Below are 8,195 nucleotides of genomic sequence, written 5' to 3'. Positions count from 1 at the left end.
AACAATATGACAAAATTCTGCAAAGGTCCAGGTTTTTTTTTTTAATTTTTTTTTAACATTTATTTATTTTTGAGACAGAGAGAGACAGAGCATGAACAGGGGAGGAGCAGAGAGAGAGGGAGACACAGAATCTGAAACAGGCTCCAGGCTCTGAGCTGTTAGCACAGAGCCCAACGTGGGGCTCGAACTCACAGACCGTGAGATCATGACCTGAGCCGAAGTCGGACGCTTAACCGACCAAGCCACCCAGGCGCCCTTGCAAAGGTCCAGGTTTAAAAGACCCACCAAGCAAACAGTCTAAGTACTTGTAGTAGACCCGTATCTTTGTAAAATTTTAGAACATTGGGAAAAAAGGAAAGGATCCTAACAACTCAAGAAAAAAAACACCACTTCTGAAGGAACATACATCAGGTTGTCTTTTATCACCAACACCAACTGTTAGAAAACAGAGGAGCCATACTTTCATACTTCAGGGGAACTGACTGCCGCACACCACTGAGTCATGGATTGACAAGAAAAGAAACACCTCTCGTGAAGGCCACTTGAACAACCGGAGAGATATGAAAGTGGGTTGTACACCAAGTAGAAGATATTGTTTTATCTATATTGATTTACTGGGTACAATAATTGTACTTTAGTTATGTATGAGATGTCTTTGTTTTTGGGATATGCATACACAGGAGTGACGTGACATGATATCTGCAAGGTAGTGGTTTCTTTTTTTATGTTTATTTATTTTTGAGAGAGACAGAGACAGAGCGTGAACAGGGGAGGGGCAGGGAGAAAGGGAGTCACAGAATCTGAAGCAGGCTCCAGGCTCCGAGCTGTCAGCACAGCTGACATGGGGCTGAAATCCACGAACCAATGATATCATGATCTGAGCCAAAGTCAGATGCTCAACCGACTGAACCACTCAGGTGCTCCAGTTCCTTTTTTTTTTTTTTAATTTATTTATTTTGGAGAGAGAAAGAAGGCGGGGGGTGGGGTGGGGGGAGAGAGCAGAAAGAGAAAGAGAGAAAGAATTTCAAGCAGGCCCCACACTGCCAGCGCAGAGCCCAACATGGGACTTGAACTCACAAACTGTGAGATCATGATCTGAGCTAAAATCAAGAGTCAGATGCTTAACCAACTGAGCCACCCAGGCACCCCCTGCTAGATACGTTTAAATGGTGCAGAAAAACTGTGTGTGTGTGTGTGTGTGTGTGTGTGTGTGTACACGTGCACACAAATGCACTCATGTGTGTGTAGACAGAAAAAGATAAAGAAATTTGGTAAAACTTTAATCTTACAGATTAGTGAATCTATGTGACAGATACATGTGTTCTTTGTATCACTCCTTCCATTTTTTACAGATTTGATATTTTTCAAACAAAAAAGTAAGGACTTTTATTTAAGTGTTTATTTTTGAGGAAGAGAGAGACAGGAAAAGTGAGCAAGGAAGGGGCAGAGAGAGAGGGAGACAGAGGATCCAAAGAGGGCTCCGGGCTGTCAGAGGAAGAGAGAGAGAGACAGACAGAGAGAGCAGTAGAGAGCCTGATGCAAGGCTTGAATGCACAAACCATGAGATCATGACCCGAGCCAAAGTCAGACACTTAATCAACTGAGCCATCCAGGCACTTTTTCATTACCCAGAAAAGTAAGGAATTTAAAAAATACTACCAATACATAACAAATATGGAAAGGAAAATATCAAATAACTCATTTTTAATTATTAATTAATTCCCCTCTCTCCCTGCCCCCCCACTTGCTCTGTCTCTCTCAAAATAAATAAACTTAAAAAAAAATAATAGGCAAAGCTTAAAAAAAGAAAAGGAAAATAGACACAATTAGAAACTCTAGCAAATGCAAAAATCTGAACAAGAAAAATAGTACACTACTTGGCTCTGTGTTGAACAATATTTTAAAATCATAACTGAGGGAAACAAAATGTGTCACTACAAAAAAAATCAACTAAGCACAAAGGAAAGCAGTCATGGAGAAAATAAGAAACAAAAATGTTGTAAAACATACATGAAACAAATAAAATGTAAAAGTAAGTGCTAAATAAAAAGCAGGACTCAACTCTATGCTACCTGTAAGAGAGTCACTTTAGAGCTGAGGACATAAACAGGTTGAAAATGAAATGATGAAAAAATACATCCCATATAAATAGTAACCAAAAAGGAACAGGAGTGGCTATCAGACAAAATAGACTTGAAGTCAAAAACTGTTACAAGAGACAGAGAAGGGCATAATACGATGATAAAAGGGTCAATTCACCAAGAAGAAATAACAATTATAAAAATACATGTGTCAAACCCGAGAGCTCCTGAATATTTGAAGCACACATTGACAGAATTGAAGGGAGATAGCTCTACAAGAATGGTACACTTCAATATCCCATTCTGCATAATGGAAGTAACAGTCAGACAGAAGATCAATAAGAAAATAGAGTACCTGAACAACACTACAGACCAGCTGGACCTAACAGAGAGATACAGAATACTCTAGCCAGTAAGAGCAGAGAACACATTCTTCTCAAGTGCACCCAGGACATTCTCGGGATAGACCATATGTTAGGCCACAAAACAAGTCTTAATACATTCAAAAGACTGACATAATACAAAATATCTTTTCTGATCACAATAGAATGAAACTAGAAAACAACAGCAGAAGGAAAACTGGAAAGTCCACAAATATGTGGAAATTAAACAACACATTTTTTTAGAGAGGGAGCGTGTGTGTAAGCAGGGAAGAGGGGCAGAGAAAGAGAATCTTAAGCAGGCTCCACACTCAGTTTGGAGCCCAACACAGCACTCGATCCCAGGACCCTGGGATCATGAACTGAGCCAAAATCAAGAGTTGGATGCTCAACTGACTGACCCAGGCACCCCAAACAATGCATTCTCTCTTTTGTTTTTTAATGTTTTTATTTATTGAGAGAGAAAAAGAGACAGACAGAGCACGAGTGGCGGGCGGGAGGGGCAGAGAGAGAGGGAGACAGAGAATCCAAAGCAGGCTCCAGGCTCTGTGCTGTCAGTACAGAGCCCAACGTGGGGCTCGAACTCACAAACTGTGAGATCATGACCCAAGCCGAAGTCAGACACTTAAACGACTGAGCCACCCAGGCGCCCCTCAAACAGTGCATCGTTAAGCAACCAATAGGGCAAAGAAGAAATTGCAAAGTAGAAAATATCTTCAGAAAAATCAAAATGAAAACCAAAACTTACGGGATGCAAGAAAAGCAGTGCTGAGAAGGAATGAAATCTTGCCATTTGCAACAACATGGACAGAACTGGAGGGTATTGTGCTAAGTGAAATAAGTCAGTCAGAGAAAGACAGATATTATATGTTTTCAATCATATGTGAAATTTGAGAAACTTAACAGAGGACCATGGGAGAAGGAAAGGGGAAAAAATAGTCTCAGAGAGGGAGTCAAACCATAAGAGACTCTTAAATACAAAGAACAAACTGACGGTTGTTGGGGAGGGCGGGGAAGAGGGGGAAATGGGTGATGGGCATTGAGGAGGGCACTTGTTGGGATGAGCACTGGGTGCTGTATGTAAGCGATGAACCACAGGAATCTACTCCCGAAGCCAAGAGCACCCTGTATGTTAGCTAACTTGACAAAAAATTATATTTAACAGGGGCACCTGGCTGGTTCAGTCTGTTGAGCATTCGACTGGCTTGGGTCATGATCTCACCATTTGTGGGTTCAAGCCCCACATCGGGCTCTGTGCTGACAGCTCAGAACCTGGAGCCTTCTTCAGATTCTGTGTCTCCCCCTCTCCCTGCCCCTCCCCCACTGGCACTCTGTCTCTCAAAAATAAATAAGTGTTAAAAAATGTTTTAATTATATTTAATAAATAAATAAATAAGAAAAAGAAAAGCAGTGCTAAGATGGAAATTTACAGACATAAACACATTTAAAAATAAGAAACGTCTCAAATCAACACCTCGATGAAGTAGAAAAAGAACAAACTAACCCCAAAGCTAGCAACAGTTAGGAGATAATAAAGATTACAGCAAATGTAAATAAAATAGAGAACAGAAAAACAGTAGAGAAGATCAACAAAACCAACAGCTTGGTCTTTGAAAAGATCAAAATTTAAGAACTATTAGCTAGATTAACTAACTTAAAGATTCAAATAACTAAAGTCAGAAATGGAAGAGGGGACATATCTAGTGATTTTACAGAAATAAAAAGGATTATAAGAGAGTACTATGAACAACTGTACACGAACAAAATGGATAACTTAGAGGAAATGTTTAAATTCCTAGAAACACACAACCTACCAAATACTGAATCATGAAGAAAGATAAAATCTGAACAGAACAATAACCAGTGGGGAGATTGAAGCAGTAATCAAAAAGCTCCCAACAAAGAAAAGTCCAGGACCACATGGTGAATTCTGACAGATACTTAAAGAAGAATTGTAACAAATCCTTCCCAAACTCTTCCAAAAACACTTTTGGAGAGAACACTCATTCTATGAGGCCAACATTATCCTGAAACCAAAGTCATTTGTCTGACTTTGCCACACCAAAAGAAAAACAAACAGAAAACTACAAATATCCCTTATGAACACTGATGCAAAAATCACCAACAAAATACTAGCAAACAGAACCCAAAAACGTATTAAAAGGATTATACACTATAACCAAGAGGGTTTTATTCCTAGAATACAAGGATGTTTCAGCATATGAAAATCAAAGTACCATATACCACAGCAAAAGAATGAAGGGGAAAAACCCACATCATTATCCTAATTGATGCATAAAAAGCGTTTGACAAAATTCAACACCCTTTCATGATAAAAATACTCAACAAATTAGGAACAGAAGGAAACTACCTTCACATAATGAAGGACATATATGAAAAACCCACAGCTAACACACTCAGTGGTGAAAGACTGAAAGCTTTTCCTCTAAGATCAGGAATAAGACAAGAATGTTTGCTTTTACTATATCTATTTAACTTAGTATTGGAAGTCCTAGCCAGAGCCATTGTGCAAGAAAAAGAAATAAAAGACATCCAAATTTGAAAAGAAGTAAAATGATCTCTGTCCACAAACAATATAATCTTGTCTGTAGAAAAGCCTAAAGAATCCATTTTTTTAAAAAACTGGTAGAACTAATGGACAAAGTCAGCAAAGTTGCAGGATGCAAAATCAACACAAAAATTAGTTGCATTTCTATTCATTAACAGTGAACCACCAGAAAAGTAAATTAAGAAAAATAATTCCACTTATGTTAGCATTAAAAAAGAATAAAATACTTAGATATTAATTAAACCAAGGAGGCAAAAGACTTGCACACTGAAACTTTAAAATGTTGCCAAAATAAATGAAAGGAAACACAAATAAACGGAAAGATATCCCATGTTCATGGATTGAAAGACTTAATATAGTCAAGATATCAATACTCCCCAAAGTGACCTACAGATTCAATGTAGTATCGCTCAAAATCCCAATGATGTGTTTTTTCAAAAACAGAAAAATTTATTCTAAAAGTCATATAGAATCTAAGGGGACCTTGAGTGGCCAAAACAATCATGAAAAAGAACAAAGTTGAAGGTCTCACACTTGCTGATTACAAAATTCACTACAAAGCTACAGTATTCAAAACAGCGTAGTACTGGCACAAACACAGACCAATAGAGCAGTGGACTAAAACAGAGCACTGAAATAAACTCTCACATACATGAGAGTTTAAATGTACAAATAACTTTATACAAGTATACATATAAATGTATGTATTTATATATATACTTGTATATATAAATATGTATATATGTATATGTATATGTATATGTATATACATATATGTATATGTATATATTTATATATACAAGTATATATATAAATGTATATATTATATAAATGTATAAATAACTTTATACAAGGGTGCCGACACCATTCAATGGGGAAAGGATAGTCTTTTCAACACATGGGGATGGGAAAACTGGATATCCACATGCAGGAAGGAGGAGGAGGAGGAGGAAGAAGAGGAGGAGGAGAAGTTGGAGCCTTACCTTACACCAGACACAAAAAATAAATCAAAACAGGTCAAAGACCTAAACATAAAAACTAAAATTATAGAACTTCCAGAAGAAAACAAAGCAGGAAAGCTTTATGACTTTGGATTAGCAATGATTTCTTTGGTATGACATCAAAGGCACAGGCAACACAAAGTAGATAAGTGGGATTTCATCAAAATTAAAAACTTATGTGCATCAAACAACACTATCAACAAGAGGGAAAAGGCAACCCATATATTGGGAGAAAATATTTCCAAATCATATGTTTACATATAAATATATAAAGAACCCCTACAACTCGACAACAAAAAAAGAAACAACCTAGTATATAAAATGGGCAAAAGACTTGAATAAACATTTCTGAAGATATACACATGGCCAAAAGCACATGAAAAGATGTTCAGCATCACTAATTTAAATGCCTATCAAAACCACAATGAGATACAACTTCAGTTAGATAGCTCTTATCCAAAAACAAAAAATAACAAGTGTTGGCAAGAATGTGGAGAAATTGGAATGCTTGTGAATTGCTGGTGGAAATGGAAAATAGCACAGCCACTGTGGGAAACTGTACAGTGATTTCTCAGAAAAAACTAAATATAAAATTAGCATATGATTCAGCAATTCCTTTTCTGGATGTATACCCAAAGAAGTGAAAGCAGGGACTCTTAACAGATATTTGTATGCCGTATCAGCAGCATTAATCACAATAACCAAAAGATGGATAATAACCAATACAAGTGTCCACTGACAGATGAATGGATAACTCAAATGGAATTTTATTTGGCCTTAAAAAGGAAGGGAATTCTGACATATGCTACAACATGGCATCATGCTAAGTGAAATAAGCCAGTCACAAATGTATGATTCCACCTATAGGAGGTATCTGGAGTAGTCAAATTCATAGAGACAGAAAGCAGAATGGTAGCTGCCAGGGGCTGGGGGAAGGAGGGAATGGAGAGTTAGTGTTTAGTGAGTGTCAGGTTTCAGTCAAGAAAAATGAAAACGTTCTGAAGATGGATGGTGGTGCAAAAATTAAGAAAGGGAAACCTCACTAAAATGCAGCAGGGAGGCTAGATGGCAGGGGTGGGGGTTGGGGGGTGGTACAATGGGAAGTCTTACCACTAAACATCAATTATAGGAAGAACTGTCAGTTAAGGAACCCAGCAGAAGAACCCTCAACAGAAAAGAATCATTAATTGCAGGCATCAACTCGAAAAGATGTACATTGCATCTCCTGTTAGAAATCAACCCCCTATAATTCAGCCAAAGAGAAACCATCATCACCCTGGACTCATGATCTTTTGTTCCAAACAACACATCTACACTTTATCCTTCTTCTCTATCAAATAAGATTCCTCTCCTTTGTTTCCTGGACTTGTCTGTGGTTTTGCCATAGCTTATTGGTCTCGAATTGAGATTCTGTCAGTCCTGAATAAACCCACTTTTGCTGGTAAAATAACTAACCCCCGTTTATTGTTAAGGTTAACAGTGGTGAAGACTGCACAACAGTCTGAATGTACTTAATGCCACTGAATTATACACTTAAAAATGGTTAAAATGGTAACTTTTATGCTATGTATCTTTTACCGCGATTATAAAAGAGCAAAAGAACTGGAAAAGCTATTTATTTTTAACTTTTAGAATCAACCTACATACAAAGCAAAAAGACTTAATTATCATTGCAAATCAGAATATCAGTAAGATATAGAAATATACGCACAGATAATAGAAGCTGAGAATGTACAAAAAAAGATATGAGCTTACCGTAGGGTAGAGATGCTAATATCTTTATCTTTTCAATCTGAGAGTGAAGAGACACCATCTGTCCTTGATAGAATGAGAAATAGAAAGTGTAAGGATATTGCTTAAAGATACAACAATAACCAACTTTAGAACTAAAAACAGTAATACGTGTATTAAGAAATTAAGAGGAGGGCACCTGGGTGGCTCAGTTGGCTAAGTGTCCCACTTCAGCTCAAGTCATGATCTCAATAGTCCGCGAGTATTGAGCTCTGCATGGGGCTCTGTACTGACAGCTCAGAGCCTGAAGCCTGCTCAGATCCTGTGCCTCCCTCTCTCTCTGCCCCTCCCCCACTTGTGCTCTGTCTTTCTCTCAAAAATAAACAAACATTAAAAAACAAAAAGAGGGGCGCCTGGGTGGCGCAGTCGGTTA

This window comes from Lynx rufus, unplaced genomic scaffold (assembly GCF_022079265.1).
Source record: "Lynx rufus isolate CCGP_SWC_20201006 ecotype Redwood Valley unplaced genomic scaffold, mLynRuf1.p SCAF_16, whole genome shotgun sequence".
In the NCBI taxonomy this organism is placed as follows: Eukaryota; Metazoa; Chordata; class Mammalia; order Carnivora; family Felidae; genus Lynx; species Lynx rufus.
Note: the sequence above shows the minus strand (reverse complement) of the source record.